Source organism: Chlorocebus sabaeus, chromosome 22, assembly GCF_047675955.1.
Source record: "Chlorocebus sabaeus isolate Y175 chromosome 22, mChlSab1.0.hap1, whole genome shotgun sequence".
Lineage (NCBI taxonomy): Eukaryota > Metazoa > Chordata > Mammalia > Primates > Cercopithecidae > Chlorocebus > Chlorocebus sabaeus.
Window position 1 is genome coordinate 27,388,575 of NC_132925.1, and position 19,565 is coordinate 27,408,139.

General features: G+C 41.0%; 1 protein-coding gene across 14 annotated transcripts in view; it reads left to right on the forward strand.

Moving 5' to 3' along the window:
- The first annotated feature begins 6,358 nt into the window (after positions 1-6,358).
- BBX (BBX high mobility group box domain containing) overlaps positions 6,359-19,565 on the forward strand; it is a 274,025-nt gene continuing 260,818 nt past the window's right edge. For 3 of the 14 annotated variants that reach the window (XM_007985925.3, XM_007985927.3, XM_007985932.3), the window contains exons 1-2: positions 6,359-6,506; positions 9,719-9,798. The gene's annotated coding sequence lies outside the window, so the exon portion shown is untranslated. Of the gene's footprint in view, positions 6,643-6,905; positions 7,042-7,838; positions 7,966-8,767; positions 8,886-9,718; positions 9,799-19,565 lie in introns of those variants that run through there. The other 11 variants (XM_073009699.1, XM_007985929.3, XM_007985933.3 and 8 more) reach the window with 6 other exon arrangements.

Genomic DNA, 19,565 nt, shown 5'->3' on the forward strand with positions numbered 1-19,565 from the left:
GCAGAGTGATTTGTAACAAAGTGACTGCCAAAAAAACATGCTCTATCTCAAGCTGCATTAATAGAAATGTTGTATCAAGGAGCCACGGTCATGCTGTTCTGCACACTGCCTCAGCTCCCACCTGCTCTGTATATCACACATCAAGGAGCACAACCACAAAGACAACAGGCAGGGTTTGAGAGACCAAGAATCAACAATGGTCCCTAGGAAGAAAGTTTTAAGGACCTGGGACTATTAGCTTGGAAAATGCACAACTCAAGTCAGGGGGCAGTCATGATAGCTGTCTTCATATACATATATCAAGTGCCACATGGAAGAGGGATTAGATTGTTTTTTTCTGGTCTCAAGAGGGTAGAAAAAGAAACAATGTGAAACTTACAAGGAGAGAAATGATGTTAAAATACCAGTAAGAACTTTGTAGTGGTCAAAACTGTCAGAAGATGAAATAGACTGTCTTGGCAAGAAGGGAGTTCCCAGGATCTGGATGTGTCATAGCAGAAGTTCCGTGCTGGGGATGTTGTTGAAGCTTCTAATGGGACAATGGCTAGAAGGACCTCTCTGCTAACGCTAAAGCATACTGATTTGATGATCAACTCCATTAGTGTAAAATCATTGTCCACTTAGAGACCTATTCTTATAGTACGATCCTTAAGTGTCTCCCTGGCCACTCCCCTCCTCCTTCCTCCGAAAAAAAAAAAAAGTAGACAGCTTCCAGAATGAGGAGTCTAGGACCCTTATATTAACCCAACTCTGTTACTAGCTTTATAATATTAAAGGAATCATTTAACCTTTCCTTGCTTTAATTTTTTTCATTTTAAAAAGAAAGTCCCTCTATCTGTCTCACCTACCGCATCTGGATTTTAGTGAGTATGCTAGGCTGTCTCATGTAAAAGTGCTTTAGAAAATTAAAACAATATACAAGTATAATTTCTAATGTCTACAATGTAAGTTCTGTTTACCATATATCTGGGACCCCCCAACCTTTTCTGACACTTCTCTTATCCTTGGATTCTTTCTGAGCTTCCTCAGAATTTATGGTATTTTTGTTTGTCTTTTTCATTTATCTTACAAATCTTTGTTGTTACTGTTACATGTCAGGCAATTTATTAGTTACTGTTCTAGCCACTGTTGGAAAACAAAACCTTGAAGGAGACAACATTTTCCTCAAGGTGTTTGCCATCAAATAAAGATCTCTACCAAACATACATAACATAATGCAAGGCAAGATATTTGAATGCCTTAAGAATAATATACATCAAATGCTATAAAATGTCACAGGAGAGTGGGAATTCAAAGATGTCTGGCCCCAAGAATCACCCTAGGAAAGCAGGGTATTCTCCTCTTTCTTTCTTATCCCCAAGTCTTCTGGGACACAATAGAAGCTGGTTCTCTTCAAGATTATGAATTTCTGCATTGGTGCTAAGAAGTGGTCCAAGTAACCAAGCTCTAACTTGTACTGCCTTTGCACTGGCCTGAGGAGAAAGGTACGATTTTCCCTATTTATTTTCCTATAGAAAGAGATAAAACACTTTTTCCTATAGAAAGAGAAAAAACACTGAAGCTCAGCAAGGTCAAGTACAAGTCATAAATTGTTATGTAAGGCAGACCCTCATCATTGTAACTATCTGGAGTTTCAGTGCACAAAACAAGGCCTGTTTCAAAGAGTGATTTATTACAAGTTTGCTTTTTTAGGTGCTTAATAATGCCCACCCAATAAGATGTTTGCTTTATCCTGGGATCAGGCTGACATCTCTTTTATGTGCAGAGGCGGTGGAGTTGGCAGAGTGTAGGTTAAAAGGAAATTGCAAACACTGGGCAAGTAAGTTGTAACAGGTTCCATTTGATATGATAGTTAAGTCCTAGAACACTTTCTATAAAGCATCTGTCACTAGTTTGTCTGTGTGAAAAGATAAACACAAACAATAGTGATTGAACCTTTAGTATGTTCCAGGCTGATGCATTTTGTATATATTGTTTCAATTATGATTATTCGCATTTGATAAACAAGGAAACTGAGTCAGAGTGATTATGGAATTTTTCCAGTTACCCAGCTAGAAAGTGGCAAAATCAGGGCCGGGCGCGGTGGCTCATGCCTGTAATCCCAGCACTTTGGGAGGCCGAGGCGGGTGGATCACGAGGTCAAGAGATGGAGACCATCCTGGTCAACATGGTGAAATCCCGTCTCTACTAAAAATACAAAAATTAGCCGGCCATGGTGTCATGTGCCTATAGTCCCAGCTATTCAGGAGGCTGAGGCAGAAGAATCGCTTGAACCTGGGAGGCAGAGGTTGCAGTGAGTGGAGATCGCGCCACTGCACTCCAGCCTGGTGACAGAGCTAGACTCCGTCTCAAAAAAAAAAAAAAAAAAAAGAAGTCACATATGAATAAAGAAATAAATTGTTATGTGTAGACAAACATTTAAACAATATATGCATTTGTTTATACACATTTAAACACACACTTAAATTTACTTTCCCAAAATTATTTTATGTCACAAAAAAATGGCCCATATAAAATTTAGAAAACAGACAAAACCATGAGAAGGAGAAGTAGGATAGTCATGTGAGTTTAGTCTGTGATTGGTCATCAAACGTGAAAACAAGAAGGGAACAGGGTCGTCCCTTTTTAATGCCATTTTGCCCAAGTAACCAACCATCGTTTTTATTTTCATAACCCTACATTATAAAAATTAAGTAAACTCCATGAAAGCCATGATTTTTCCTGATATATTTTAAATTTCAAACATAACTAGCATTTAAAATTTCTTGATATTTATTCTCAAATGAGGTAATAAACATTTTAAAAGTACTTCCAAAATGGTAAAATACTACATTGAAGTTAGCTCTAAGCCTCCTTTCCTTACTTAGCAGTGAGGCCCTATGGATCACACAGGAGAAAGGAATTCTATTCTATCCCTTCTTCTAAGAGCAGGCAATTTTCCTTTCCTGGCATCCGACATGCACAAGAGCACATAGAACCCTCTCAGTAAATATTCTGCCAAAGAATATTGAAAAATGGCTTATGCCAGAACATGATGTCCAATGGAAATACACTGCCAATATATAATATGTATTTTAAAAAGTGTCATTCTCTCAATCTGAAGGCCCTGTGAGCCTACCAATTTTCTAGTAGCAGTAATGACTTATAGGAAGTCACTGTAAAACACTTTATGCTCTTCCGCATCAGTCTTGATCAGTTAGTACCTTCCACTGTCAGAGGTGTCCAAACTGGAATGCAAAGTCCTGGGGCATGTGCTAGGACTCTATCATAGGAATCCACACTTCTATGGACTATGGAAGAAATTAAACTCTTATTTATTTTTTATCTCATGCTTTTAAATTTTGTTTTTGTAAATATATGATTTATAATAATAATATATCTATGCAATGGTGCATTTTTTTTTTCTTTTTTGATAGAGATAGTGTCTCTCTATCGTGATCAGGCTGGTCTCAAACTGTTGGTCTTGAACCCCTGGCCTCAAGCAATCCTCTTGCCTTGGCCTTCCAAAGCGCTGGGATTACAGGTGTGAGCCATGACGCCTGGCCCAGTGGTGAATTTTTAATGTGTACGTGAATATACATATTGAGACTACATGCTCAAACATTTGACTGATAGGAGTGTGTGATCTAAAAGTTTGAAGACTGTAACTCTAAATAATTCTGCTACGGTAAGTGTAATTCAACAAAAATGTCTTGTGCCCATAAAAATATGAAGAATGTTTTCCTATGGTTGGAGGCTGGAGATAAGAGTGGGGAGTAGGCTAGTCTTTTCTATTTTTCACAAAATAGTTCTACTAGCAAATAATGCGCAACGCTTCTCTCTGCCATTAAATATAGCAACTCTGTTGACTTTTTTTCCTTTTCAAAAAGGAGCACAATGAAATACTAAGAAAGTTTTTTTGGTTTTCCCTCCAATTCCCTCTTGTCTCTGAAGTTCATGATTTGGAGGGAAGGGTTGTCAAATTACTCAAAACCTGGGCTGGGTATTAAAAGTCCTAGGTTTAAGTTCCTTCTTCACTGTCATTCTGTGCAATATGGAGCAGGCTATATAACTTGTCCCTGACTCATTTCTCCTATGGGTAAACTAGAGATAATAATACTTAGCACTGACCTCAAGCAGTGTAGTGTGGATAAAGAACATTTTGTTCTTTGTGTCAACTAAATGAAACTGCCATTAATATAACTTTTTTTTAATTTTTTAATTTTTTTTTTTTTTGACAGAGTCTTGCCCTGACCCCCAGGCAGGAGTGCAATGGTGCGGTCTTGACTCACTGCAACCTCCACCTCCTCGGTTCTAGCGATTCTCCTGCCTCAGCCTCCTGAGTAGCTGGGATTACAGGTGCCCACCACTACATTCGGCTAATTTTTGTATTTTTGTTAGAGACTGGGTTTCACCGTGTTGGTTAGGCTGGTCTTGAACTCCTTGACCTCAGGTCATCCACCCGCCTCCACCTCCCAATGTGCTGGGATTACAGGCGTGAGCCACCACGTTCACCCCTAATATAAACTTTGATATTATCTGTTTAAAATGCTGTGATTGGCTGGGCACCATGGCTCATGCCTATAATCCCAACACTTTGGGAGGCCGAGGCAGGTGGATCACCTGAGGTCAGGAGTTTGAGACCAGTCTGACCAACATGGTGAAACTCCATCTCTACAAAAATACAAAAATTAACCGGGCATGATGGCAGGTGCCTGTAATCCCAGCTTACTCGGGAGGCTGAGGCGGGAGAATCTCTTGAACCCAGGAGGTGGAGGTTGCAGTGAGCTGAGATCACGCCATTGCACTCCAGCCTGGGCTACAGGGTGAGACTTCATTTCAAAAATAAAATAATATAAAATGTTGTGATTTTTATATACTTTTCCTTTTAAAAATGATTTTTCTTAAAAAATAAACATCACATTTCTAAATACCACTTTGTTTTCTGAACTTTTTAAACTTTTCTGATTTTGTTTCTCTTTCTCCCTCTTACACAGGAGTGCTCGTATGCCCACACACACTCTTCTAAGAACTTTATGGATGTGAGAGAAAAACCTTAAGACAGCATCAAGGAAATAAAAGGGGAATTGAAATAAGTTCTCTTAGTTAGGTTTTCTTTAAGTTTTAAAGCTACATACCTAGGCCATAAAATCGTATTTGTTTATGTAATCTCCAAAATGTTTGTATTTAAGAATAATTCACCGACTCTTAAAACGGAAGGGACCCTAAGAAAACATCCAGGCCTAAGATAATGCCTGACACATAGTAGATGCTGAATAAACATTTAATTGAGGGAATCTGGAAAAGTTTCTTATTTTAATCTTAAAAATCAAAACCAAGTCTGGGCACTAGAGAGCTTAAGTAACTTGCTCAAGATTGCTCAGCTGGTTAAAGAGTTTAATCTACAATTTATTCCTTCTAATTTCCAGCTTTGACTTCTTTCCACCAACCTGTTGACTTATTTATATCGAACTGTCTGATATAATCTGCCGAAGCTGCATCGTTGAAAACAGTCAGAAAGACCAGTCCTGAGGTTCATCATCTCCAAAAGTCATGCAACATATGATGTTCACATGAGATGTGAAATACGTAAAGAATCATATATTTTTATGTATAATATGCAAAATATAAATCTTGTATATACTGAATCAAAGGTCTGTTTTGAAGGCTAAGAGTCAACAGCCAATCTTCCAAGACTAATTTTCCCTAATAGCACAGTTTGCACGTCCACACAGGTGATGGCAGTCTACTGACCAGCTAAAAGTTGTTTGGCTATTTCAGCAAAATGTTTATCTTTGTTTGTGTGTTGTTATATTGATTTTTTTGAATTTACCTACGAATGAGGCATTAACAACCTCAATGCATTAGAGTCCTAATAAACTTACCTTGCACTATTTTGGCCTATGTGATAGCTAACCCATTGACAGAAGAAATCCAAGCTGATAAAAGCCTTTCTTGGTCACTTGTTAGCCGGGTCAGGCTGTAAAATCGTAACACAATGCAGGCCTCTTCCATGGGGCACCAAAAGGCAGCGATGAAAAACCCCCCTCACTTCCATATCCAGTGGAGTTGTAGTTTATTACCATAACCCTCCCAAGTCAAAAGGACACCAGTTTCAAGCCCTGCAACTTGGTGCAGACAGGGGATTTCCCCTTTACCCCACTCTGCTGGGCCTCTCTACCTGTCCTCTCCTACTGTCTACAGGTCCCGAACATTAGAAAATAGAAAATGTGATGATCTTTGTGTGTCTCTGTAAAATGTGTGTATGTGTGCGTGTGTTTGGGTGTAACGGGCCTTTTGTTTGGCTGAGCGGCCTGTCCGTCACGGCGCGGGCCAATGGCAGGCTGCCTTATATAAAATGAGTGTTTTCAGTCTCTCCGGGTTGCATGTACTGTATGTGGAGCAGTGTACAGTGAAGCGGAGGCAGAGCGGCTCCGCGAGCTCCTCTCCACTTTCCCATAGAGAAACCCTGACTGGCCGCTGAGGGCTAGCTACACACACGCCCTCACGCCCGGCGAGCTCGCGAGGTAGGCGCCCCCCATCCCCAGCCCTCCCCGGGCGCACTCCCCTCACTTTCTGTTTTCCTACTCACTTGCGAGCCGCCGGGCTGCAGCCCCAAGGACTCCGCGGCAGGAGCAGCGGCGGCGGCGGCGGCGGCAGCCGGTAGGGTGGACTTGAGGAAGACGGAGGGAACCCCGCGCGTCCGGAGCCGCCGCCAGCCGGCCCGCTCCCTGGGCACTTTCCCCCTCCGCCAAAACTTTGGGTCGGGAGAGGTCGGGGGCGAGGGTCGCGGCGGCCGAGCTGGCTGGGGCCGGGGGGCGGGGGGCGCGGAGGCAGTGCCCTGCGAGCGGGAGGCTGGGGGCCGGGCTGGGGAGTACTAGGCCAGCCGGTGCCAGGCTGCGTTTGCAACCAGCACCTCTCGGCACACAGGCAGCGCCGCCCGAGAGGGGCACGGGCGCCGGGGCGCGGGCTGGAGCGGCCCCAGGAAAACAACAACAGAGCCCTCACGCCGGCGGGCGGCTCGTGGCCGCCCGGGGAGCCCCAAACTTCATCTCGGCGAAAGTACGTGGAGCCCTGCCTGGTCTCGGCTGCCGGGGAGGTGGGGCCTGGGGAGCAGGGGCAGTGGAGGAAGGTACGGGGAGACAGCCTTCGGTGGATTTATTGAACGTTTCGTGTGCGTTGGTGACCGGGAACAGCAGCCCAGTTGCTCGTTCATCTGGAGAGTTGGGATTTGGGTGTTCCGGCCCCGCAGATCAGTGCCCTCTCACCCCCCACCCCTACCCAAATGCGCGGCGAGTAGAGAAAGTGCTGTTTTAGTGCCAGAGTAGCCTGGAGGAAGAATAGGGGGAGAGGGGGAAGAGGGCGAGGGAGAAGGGGAGAGAGAAGAGGGAGGGAAGGGGGGGGAGAGAGGGAGACAGAGAGAGAGGGAGAGAGAGAGAGAACGGGAGGGAAGAGAGGAGGGGGAAGAGGAGGAGGGAGGCTGTGTCAGGATTTTGCTTGAATGTGGGATTATGTTGTGTCAATAAGTTTAAGGTGGAGAGAGCGAGGCTGAGGGTGGTGGTGGAGGGAGGGGAGGAGGAAGGCCTTGGCCGTTTAAAGTCTTATTTCTGAAGGTAAGTTACGGCTTTGCCTGGTCGCGATGACAGAAAACTTGCAGATCCTTTATCCGGGGATGGGGTCGATGCCTCTAGAAAGAGCTCCCCAGCCCTCTTAAGCCACACTCATGTTACACTGTTATTTGCTGCGATCCGGGTCGCTAGTAAATTACAGAAATCAGACTCGAGGTTTCTTTTCCTCCTCCACCTCGTCTCGCTCACTCACCCTCAGAAATTTATTATCATATTTTATTTATTTTTTAGTATTGTATGAAACTTAACGTAACTGAGACCGAACCCGAGTCCTGTAATTTACAAGGACCCTGAATCCCAGAATCTGGAACACGTTTATGTGTGAAATAGCCGCGATCATTTCTGCTAAATGAGGAAGGTAAAACGAAACGATGCAAAAAGCTAAGACACAACATGTACGACAGAGGGGGGGGGGAGAGGGAGAGACAGAGAGAAGCTATTTTTTGCTTTCCTTTCTGTAGGAAGGAAAATAAAGCGTGCATTCCCCTTCCTTCCCGGTGTGTAGGGTCTAGTCAATATTTTAACTGTCTGTGGACAAATTAGTCCAGGTGGATCTTGTTGAAAAGTTTCGCGAGGTGGGGTGGAGGTGGGGGGGGTGGGACGAAGGGGAAGGTGGGTGGAGGTTGTGGGGGATGGGGACGGAGCGAGCTCTGCCTCTGCTAATGGTCATTGGCCTGGGGCTTTGAAACCATTGCCTGTCCTGCTAATGACACGTCCAGTTCTCTTCTCCCGGCCGCGGACGCCGGGTTGCTGTTCCCGGGGTGGCTGACTGGGACTGGGGTACTTTACCCGCGCGGGGAGGGGCGTTCTTCGCCATCTCCTGGGGTTGCCCACTCGCGGCGTGGGGGCCCCCACGCGGCCCCCCGCCCCTGCGCGCCGCCGCCACCTCTGCTCGCGCGACTTTTGTAGGCAGCCGGCGGCCGAGGGGCGCGGGGGGTCCCCGGCGCGGACGTCCCCGCGCGGCCACCCCGCGTCCGGCCCCACGCGCTCTGCGCCGCGCGGTCCAAGCCCGGAATGGCAGCGCCGGGCCAGGCGCCGGCGGTGCCTCCCTGGGGGGCAGCGGAGGCAGAGGCAGTGGCGGCGGGATCTTCGCCGGGGCCCGCGGGAGGAGGAGGAGGAGAAGGAGAAGGAGGAGGGGAAGAAGGAGGAAGAGGAGGAGAGGGAGGCGTTTTCTGCCCAGACCGTCGCCAGTTCGAGCAGGCACGGGCACGGGGACACCCCACTCGTTGCTCCTCCGTTATGGAAAGGTGTTTAGCAGACTTTTACGCCCGGAGTGTGGTATTTGCACTTCATTTTTTCCTCCCCCCTCTTTCCCAAAGCAAGATGGACTCTATTCCCTTTCTCTTTCTCCCTCTGCCTCTGCCTCTGTCTTGTCAGCCTTTAAGATCGACATTTTGTACTAAGATGCAAACTTGATGGTGACCAGCAACAAAGCCGGGGTGGGATCCCTCGCTCTCTTCCTCCCTCCTTGTTTCCTAGCTCCCCCCACCCCGACCTCGCAGACCTGGTGGCCCTGCACTTGCCGCTATGGGCTTTGGCGAATGTGTTTTCCCCGGTTGGTTCCTATCTCCAATCTGGGGATTGTGACCCGGACTGGGTGTTTGGGAGACGGCTGTGGCCGCCCAGGTCTGAAAGGCTGAGGGCTATACCTGGACCCGCTGCCGCCGCGGTGGCACCTCCCGCCGGCTCCTGGGCAAGGCGAGGCTTGGGCTGCCTATCAGTCCCTATGATTTGGTTACTGGTGTATTTGTCCTGGGGGTGGTGATCACTTGTGCAAGTTGATGAATGATCGCGGTGTGGGTTTTGCGTTTGCAGAATGGATCAACTTTCTGCTTTGTACATATGGGGAGTAGGAAGCGAGGGTGCTGGAGATACCCTAGAATGCCAGTTGGGCTGTCCCCCAGCCTCTGCCCTTTGAATACGGGGAGCTTCTTTGCCTTCTGTTCCCGCAGTTCTCCAGTGTGGGGGGGTGGTGGAGAAAGGGGAGGGGTTAGTGGGAGCTGGACTCCTGGGTTTTGGTACCCTTTCTTCGTAGATGTTACAGGACTTGGGACTGTACTATTGTAAAGCCCTACCATACTGATGATGTACCTTTATTTGATACTTTATAGGTCACTATCATATGACAAAGGCTTTGCTGCAGTTCAGCAGTTCATCTTCCTCCCTCTGTACTTTCCATTCGCCTTCCTGGGTAAGTATGCAAACTCTTCATACAGGGAAGCTGGATGACAATTAGTAATGACATAAGGGTCTTTATCGTTCACATAGGAAGATGCTTTATTGGGGTTACAGCACCCCACAAACCTTGTCTCACTTGAGTTTCCCACAGCATAAGTCAGTTTATGATTCTTAGTGTTTAGAATTCAGCTATGAGTTATTATTAAGATAGTAAATGTTCATTTTGTGTTTATCTACAAGTAATTGTCGTTTCAAAACTTATTTTCAAATAGGCATTTTAATTTATAATGAAATTTTACATAGCATTGAAGGTCTAGTAAATTTAATGCTAGACAATACTATAGGAAGATTGCAGCGTATGAGTGGAGAGAATTACTAAAAACCCAAGGAAGCATTGTGCAGAAGGCCTCTCTAATTATAGTGACTGACATTGCTTACTCTCTCTCAAGTTCTCTTTCTTGAGTAACCTGTGGTGTTTGTAACAGTTACTTTTGGGGTGGGGAAAGGTGGGGTTGGCAGTGTAGTAAATCTAGCGTTTTGGGCACTAGTTTGATTCAAAATTGATCATAATTTCTTTCAAAACTTACATGTTTGGAGAAATTAGGAACAATTTGGTAGCCTGTAAATCTAATAAACAATGACTTTGAGATCTGTCGTTAAGTGCTTTTTTCAGATATATGACTCCCAAGTGGAAAAATCTGCAAAATATGTGTGGGACAGTAAGTGTGTGGAAAATTTGTGAGAGGTAACAGTGTGGATAAGAACTGAGGGTTTATAGAGCGTTTGAAAGCAGCACAGTGAGCCTAATCTGCAGAAAACCACCTTGTAAGTTTGCCCCTCCGTTGTAAAGGAACACCCCAGGTACTCTGAGTTGTTGATGTTTGGAAACTAGTACTAAATTGTGTAAATCAGCTGTAGTGCTTTGTTATATTACCGTAGTGAATTTAGAGATTGTATTTTGTGAATGAAAATGAACTTACTTTTCCTTGAAAGGAAATTTGGAGACCTCGTCTATGGCGTTTCCTGGATTGCTGAGATGTTGTGTACATTAACAAAATTCTTGTCTTAGTATTAAGGGTATAAAATTGTTGTCTTAGTATTCAGTTAGAGGACTAGACCTTTCTGGAAGTATCCATCTGGTAACAAAATACACTTTTGTATTATTGAGGACTTTAGATAATCTGTGTAAGTTTTGCATCGAACATTTAGACAATCTAGAGGACTTTAGATAATCTGTATATGTTTTAAATCGAACATTTTTTTATGGTATATAAATATTGCATTACTGCTTATAATTAGGTGGTTTGTTCAGTTAGCTCAGAATACATCACATACATAGCAGGCCAATCAGAATGGTCAAAATGAGAAGGTTCTGTAAGATAAATTTAGTGCACACTGAAATACATGGATTTCATTGTCTTTGAGTTTTTTTTAAAGCTTGTTTGAAAAGTTTCATTTTTGGCAAGAGTATTCAAAATGTATTCTTGATTACTAAAGAACACTACATTTATGCTGTTAGACATATTATTTTGTTCATTGCAACATTTTCATTCATAAAAGTTCATTGCAAACTTTTAATATTACTTCTTTCCCCCATGGAAATGTATTTGACCAATTCAAAAATTAATATGAGAGGTTAGTAATGTTGAGAATAAATGTCTGATAAGTGCTTGTATTTCTTTGAGATATCAAGTGACTGCTTCATTAAAACAATATTTTCAAGAACAGTCTTGGACTTTGAAGTCAGTGAAGTAGTTCTGATAGTGTAAATCTTGTAATAGTGATCTAAAAAAAGTCATTCTGACAATGAATTGCCAGTTATTGGCATCTAAAATGTATTTATTAGATTTGAGGCTTACTTATCAAAATAAGAATTTAAAGAAGTTTTTGCTTCTCCATTTCCAAGTGTTTCCAAACTTCCCATTTTATTATTCTGCATGTCTCTGTTAGATTCTGAAACTGAAGCCTTAATTTGCATTTCACATTTAATGCTAGCTATTGAAAAGGTGGCTCATCTATATTGTTTCTTAGTGTTACCTCTTTGGAGGTACTGAGGCAGTTTTAGGAAAAATCTTTCTCTGGAGACTTAGTTATTTTTTAAAATTTGCAATTTTTGAAACATTAAAAAAAGTATCTTGATCTTTGTGTCCATTTTTTTTTTAAAGCTCAAGGTATATGAGTTTTTAAGATAACTGTGCTTTTAACAGATTTTGAAAATTGTATATATAGCACCTTTGACCTTTAACCTTATAGATCTGATTTTTATACTTAATCCATTGAAACAGATTCATGTAGACATTGAATTTAGAACATATCTTTGAATGAAAATGAGGATGCACATATGATTATGATTGGCCTCTGCTGTAAGTAACTATGTAGTTGATAAGTTTTCTGTATGTTGTAAAAATAAAGAATAGGTTTGAAGATGTGCAACTCATGAAAATATAACTCAGTAGCTAAAATATTTATAAAGTCATACTTTTCAGTAAAATTACAGGCAATTTCTAATTATTAGTCATTAGACAGTATATGTTTTCCTACATTTCATAAAGAACGTGGGTAAAAGCAAGGGCTATATTTTTAAGTAGATCTTGTCATGAATTTCAATTACTTTTATATTAGAAATCTTTAATAGAAATAATAAAGGCTTCATATCTCTATACTACTAAAAAAAAAACTTTGAGAACAGTTCCATTACAGATGGGCCTTTTTGCTGTACTACAGGAAGTCCCTGAAATCATTATTAGTGTCTTACAAAAGTATTTAAAATGTTTACAATTGTTACATCAGATACTCCAAATCACTAAATATAGGCATTAATTTTAACATATTACGTTGCCACCAACGTGGCATACCTGTGCTTTAAGATTTAACCTTAAGCAGGTGCTTAACTTAAGAGGAAGATGCTTTTCTTGAACTTGTACCTTGAAGTCCATCTCATTATTTAACATTTCACCACTGAGGGTACCTTTTGAAATGGGCCTGAGTGGTATCTCTCCTGTATTTTTTGTCAGATTCCTTGTTGTCACTATGAAATGAAAACAAACTCAACTTTACTAAAGACATTGTAATCTTACTGCTTTGTTTTTATCATGTGTCCCAGGGAAATCAGATGCAAGCAGTCCTCAGTACACTGAACAACACTGCTATGAAGGGAATAGGTAAAGAGAAAGACTGAGACTGAATGGAGGCTCTTCCAGCTTGAAGATTCTGTGACTGTCATTCAGTCACTGGGTGTTGTACTACCTCAAGGGCAGTCATCACATACTGTGTCTAATTGTTGATATTTCTGTATTTTAAGTCATACCTGTGGAAAGCACTTTTTGAATACAACTTTGCTCAAAGTTCACATGTGATATTATCCTTTAGAAGGCAATTACATTTCCTTGAAATGCCAGTACATCATTTTAAAACTGTACAGATATACCCAGAAAAATCCTCATGTATTAATGGGGATTGTTTTCATTTTTTTTTTCCTTTCAAGGAAACAGGTAAGAACTGAAATAAGTGCCAGTTATGTGAGAGAATGCAAAAGAAGCAAGCCAGTAAAGAATTTTATCTAAAAGTGTATATAAATAGAAGATGAGAGAATGAAAGACTTAAAAGATTAAACGTAGACCATGAAGCACTGATATTACCAAATGTACCAAAATGTAAACTTAATAAGTTAAAATATGTAAGTCAGTTTGAGAATCTAGATAGTGAAATAACTTCAGATAATGAGAAGGTTTGTATAAAATACAAAGTAACAGCTAGGTGTGGTGACTCACACCTGTAATCCTAGCACTTTGGGAGGCGGAGGCCAGTGGATCACCTGAGGTCAGAAGTTTGAGACCAGCCTGGCCAACATGGTGAAACCTTGTCTTTACTAAAAATATAAAAATTAGCCAGGTGTAGTGGTGGGCACCTGTAATCCCAGCTACTTGGGAGGCTGAGGCAGGAGAATCCCTTGAACCCAGGAGGCGGAGGTTGCAATGAGCTGAGATTGCGCTACAGCACTCCAGCCTGGGTGACAGAGCAAGACTCTGTCTCCAAAACAAAACGAAACAAAAAACAAAACCAAAAAACCCCACAAAGTAACAGTTAATGAGAATGAATTGGATTTTATGAAATCTTAAAAAATTGAAAATATTTTAAAATATTCATTAAATGATATAGCAATAGTTAAACATGGTCCTCTGATGAAAAGTTCAGGGAGTAAAACAGAAACTCCTGGAGTGGAATAACTGAACTCCTAAAAGGAAGATACAAGTTTGCATCTTTTGTAATAGGAATAATTAAAAGGCCAATAACTTACTTTAAAGGAGAAATAAGAATGGGGATAAAAATTATTCAAAACAGCTGTATTTCTTAAATACTTTTGACTGAGGTATATTATAAAAAATACATTTAACATCCCAATCCACATAAAAGAACTGAAACAAGTTTCTTGAAACAGGACAAAGTTCAGTGCCCTCTGATATTTTCTGTTCCCAACTGATCTTTTTAAATCCAGTATGTTTCAAGCCATTTTATTAAACAAAAATACTACATATTATCTACTAAATTGATTTCATGACTTATAGTTTGAAAAACACTGGCCTAGAGTACTTGCTTGCTTTCTTAGAAATGGAGGTCTCTAGGCCTCATCCTTTGATATTCTCATTCAGTGTTTCTGGGGTGGTGCCACGGAATTTAGATTTTAGCACATATAGCCAGTGATTCTAAAGCAAGTAGGAGGTCCTCCGACTGACTTTGAGAAACCTTGATATGAAGGACAGATGGCCCAAGACTGGATAGGAGTCATGTTCTGAATGTGGGACTGAAGTTCATTGACTTATAAGGTGTCTTCCGGCCGGGCGCGGTGGCTCAAGCCTGTAATCCCAGCACTTTGGGAGGCCAAGACGGGCGGATCACGAGGTCAGGAGATCGAGACCATCCTGGCTAACACGGTGAAACCCCATCTCTACTAAAAAAATACAAAAAACTAGCCGGGCGAGGTGGTGGGCGCCTGTAGTCCCAGCTCCTCGGGAGGCTCAGGCAGGAGAATGGCGTGAACCCGGGAGGCGGAGCTTGCAGTGAGCTGAGATCCGGCCACTGCACTCCAGCCTGGGCGACAGAGCGAGACTCCGTCTCAAAAAAAAAAAAAAAAAAAAAAAATAAGGTGTCTTCCATCTTCACCATTCTTTGGCTATATTTCAGTGTGTTTGCAATACTGAGAAGGTCTTCATTACCCTCTGTAGATGCTCCTGTAGTAGAAGTTGTAGTACAAGGAACAGAGGCCTTGCCACCAAAGAGCTCTAGGTTCTACTCCTGCTGCCTCTATTGCTTATTAGCTGAGGGACTCTGAGCATGTTACCTCACATCCCTTAAACTTTCATTCTCATAGGTGCACAATGGATATGGTAATGTTTACCATGCAATAATACAGGGATTACACAAGACGGTAATGAATGTAGGACCCTTATTCACAGCGCTCAATATATAGTCTCTGTTTTTATAATTACATCTCATCTCATCCCGTCCTCCACTGTTTGAAATTTCTGAAAGCCTTTTAGTTTTTTTTTTTTCTCTAAAATGATTCTCACCTCTAGTTATCATGAAACATTGGTATGTTTTTAACTAGACATAAGATGCTGGACAAGTAATTTGTTAGGGAAGGAAATAGTAAGAGTAACCAGAAGGAGAAAAGCCACGCACAGCTGAGGCATGCCACGGTTAAGTACGGTGCTCCTTCAGGTTTGGGGAATGATTTTCCCACCTCTTTGGAAAGGTAGAGTATGGGACTAGAAAACAGCTCTTTTCATATTTCAAGGTAGTTAGTTGTCAGCAGAGGGCATTCTCTCTGGTGACTGATAGATATTAGAATGTCTTAGAGTATCAGTTCTCAAACTTTCTTCCATCAAGACACATGTGTAATCCCAGCCCTTTGGGAGGCCGAGGAAGGAGGATTGCTTGAGCTTAGGAGTTTAAGACCAACCTGGGCAACATAGTGAGACCTTGCCTCTACTGAAAAGAAAAATAAATTAGCTGGGGGTGGTGGTGTGTCCCTATAGTCCCAGCTACTCGGAGGCTGAGGCAGGAGGATCACTTGAGCCCACACGGTCAAGGCTGCAGTGAGCCGTGATCACGCCACTGCACTCCAGGTTGGGTGAAAGCGCCAGGTCCTGTCTCAAAAAAACCAAAGCAAAACCACGTGACCAATGTTCACATATGAGACATCGTGATTTCCCCTGGTTGACAGACAGGTAAATTATGCTGTGGGTTTTATAGGTAGTTCACAGTGTGATAAAGCCACTCCTTTTAAGAAAAAGTCAAGAAATCATATCAAATTGCAAGCAAGAGTGGTGTTATCTTAATGAAAACTTTGAATATACTTAATATACACATGGAAAATTGTAAATTGTGGTACTTCAATTGTTCTAATTGGGGCACTCCTCATAAACAATTAAAACTTACCCTTGTGTCAAGGCATGGAGATTGAGAAGTGTTACATAGGTAGTGCTTAGCAAATTGCATTGCACCAAATAGGCACTTGAAAATAGGGGCAAACTAAGGAGAAGATAAATGGGGAATACATTAAATCCCTGAAATCTCAAACAATGTGAAAACCAAAACTAGGGAAATGTAAAGAAAGTACAGAAGACTACAGGTATCAGGGTTTTCAAACTGTACTGTCTTACTCAAATATACGTTGACACAAAAATTTGTTGAAGTAGTCTCAACAGTCATTAAATTTGTTTGAATAAATTAAAATTAAGTGACTCTGGTATTTCCTAATTTTTAAGGTTATATTTTCCAGGAACATCTTCCCACTTTGCTAAATTTTAATTTGCCATACATTTTTGATCTCCGGTAAATTAATAAGCTCTGTATATTTTGAAAACGCCTTTGTTCTTTGATGTAGTAGTATTGGAAATAGATTCACAATCTTTTATCTAAAAAGCTTGAAAAACTAAAAGTTTTTTTTTTTTCCTTCAAAAGTGTGACATCAAAACTCATTTGGTACCAAAACCTAACCCAGATTGTCATGGGATTGTTTAAAGTAGTTTTCAAGCCCGCTTAGAATGTTCACATATTTTGCTGGAAATATTAATATTGATTCGTTGTGCGGTATTATCCTAGATCTAGCTAGGAATGTTATGTAATATGTGCTATAGGTACCATTTTGCCGTTTTAAACCCCACAAAATTCTGAATCCTGAAGCATATCAGGACCTAAGGGTTTTAAATAAGGGATTGTGATCCTATTGCGTTAACTTCCTTGGTTGGTAGAGTGAAATTCTCTGATATTACTAACCACTTAACCCAATGAAAAATTATTTTGCTAACTTTGATCACTGATCATTGAACAGTTTAAGTTCCTTGCCAGCTAACAAATGATGAAAGATTTTTAACATTATATATTACCTCAATCAAACTGTCTGCTGAAATCCTGTGGCTCCAAATGTACAGGTGTAAGGCATGAGGATATAGTCAGGTAAGCAAACTGGTAATCATTGACATCATTTGTACTGTCTAAGTTGAGCCAAGTTAAAGGCTTCTAGGTAAGGAAAGCTTAAACCCATGCAGAACCTGATTAGTTCACATTTCATTGAACCTTTTATATTCCATTTTGATGTGATGATTCCTTTGTTGTTGTTTTTAGTTTTATTAAACAGATATGCACTAAAATCTGCATAACATTTGAAACCTGTACCATGTTGAAAAATGTTTCGTATGTAATGAATGAAATTCAGGCTACTTTCATTAATGGTTTATTGTTATTAGAGGTTATATTTCCTTTATTATATTGCTACATGCCCATTTTTTTTTTCCGTCTATCAGGAAAATAAAAATAGAAAGTGTTTTCTGTGATTTAGTCTGTTCTCAGGTGAGAATGTTTTTAGGTTATATTGTTTTATAGAGGTTCTAGATACCTTTATTTTCAATAATTAATTATGAAATGTTCAGATCTGGCCTTTTAATTTCCTATAAAACTACTTTAGAAAAATGAAAAATATGTCACGGGGAAGAGTCTATATAGCACTCTAGCAACAAAGTAATAATTTTATCTGGTTTGTTATGGTAAGACTTAATTCAGTCTTCATTTGATATAGACTGGAACTGTTAATGCTAAATAATTGTTTATTGATAGGACTTTCATTATTTATTTACATGACTACATTCCTTGGTGTAGGAAAGCCACAGATTAAGTAATTCAGAGGGAGTCTTATTAGCAATGCTGATTCTTTTAATATTAAAAATGCTGACTTGTTTTTCAGCTTTTGGTGCACCTCTCAAAACTCACCCAAGTGTAGAGTTCTCATGGACTGCAGAGGGAATGTGGTGGAGCATGGAACAAAATGAGAAAATAATTCTTTACATCCAGCTGTCAGACTTTGATTATCTTTTGAGTTACTGAAATTATCATTTTCTTCCCTTCCAGGTTTCCCTTCCTTCCATTTCCTCCCTCCTTCTCTTCTCCTTCCTCTCTCTCATCTCTTTTTTTTCTCTCCCAGTCTATTATATTTGGTAATGTGCATCTGTGATACTGCATAAAAATATTTTAGAATAGGGAATAGGGAGTTGAGTTTTCCTTTTTAAAAACACCTTTGTTTGAGTTTAAAGATCGATTTGTAGTTTTTGAATCCTTTTGGTATTTATGACTACCTATATAAAAATTATTGATAAATGAGCTTCAGACTTATACACATCTCTACATATGAAAGTGTCAGTTAGGAAGGGATTATAAGGAACCTTTAGCAGGGCTCTGTGAAATAAAGGCACCTGTTGTTTTTATGAAATAATGGAAATAAACTCCTTATCCAAACATTTTCAGTTTCAGGTTGATAGAACGACTACACAGTTTCATTTAAACTTCAGGAGAGTTGAATGCAGTTTGTAGAAGTTTCCCAAAGAGTATTTTACACTGGGAGGAAGGGAGAAAGATAATCTGGACTAAGGCCTGCCTTATGAGGCTCAGTTTTGTTTTTATTACTTTATTTTTCACTACAACTTTCTGATGATAAATACTCAATTTTGATGACAAGGAAACTAAAACTCAGGTTGAATAACTTGTCTGAGGTCGCACGGCTAGTAAGTGATCACGCCAGGCTTAGACTGCCTGTCTGCAGTGCCACAGTCTCCTGAGGCTTTTTCTGTATTTACCTGCCATTAGGGCTACATTCCAAGAAGTTAAAAATGAAAGGTTTGGGACATTTTAGTTAAGAATTCTCCCCAATTTTTTTTTCTCCTAGAAGAGAAGTCTTCATTTTCAAGTAATAAGGTTGAAACTCTGTACTTTATCACTTATAAGGAAAGTTACATGAAAAATTCTCTGACCTGGGCCTTGTAAATTTTCATCTGTAAGATCATTGTCAAAGACTAAACCTTTGTTTATAAACTTAGTATATATTTGATGTTTAGTCAGTTTTGTTTCTAGTTGGTATATCTAGTATAGAAATGTCTGTGGCAGCTGTTATTTTTAATATTTATTAATTCCTCTGGTATATCAGTAGAAATCATTTGTTCTTTCATGAGAAGTTGAGTCTTCCTAGCTGAATATATCGTTTGTGCTCTGGTCCTTTTTTTTTTTTTTTTGAGACAGAGTCTTACTCTGTCACCCAGGCTGGAGTGCAGTGGCACAGTCTCTGCTCACTGCAACCTCTGCCTTCTTGGTTCAAGCAATTCTTGTGCCTCAGCATCCAAAGTAGCTGGGATTACAGGTGCGGGTCACCACGTCTGCCTAATTTTTGTATTAATATTTTTAGTAGAGACAAGATTTTGCCCTTTTGGCCAGGCAGGTCTTCAACTCCTGGCC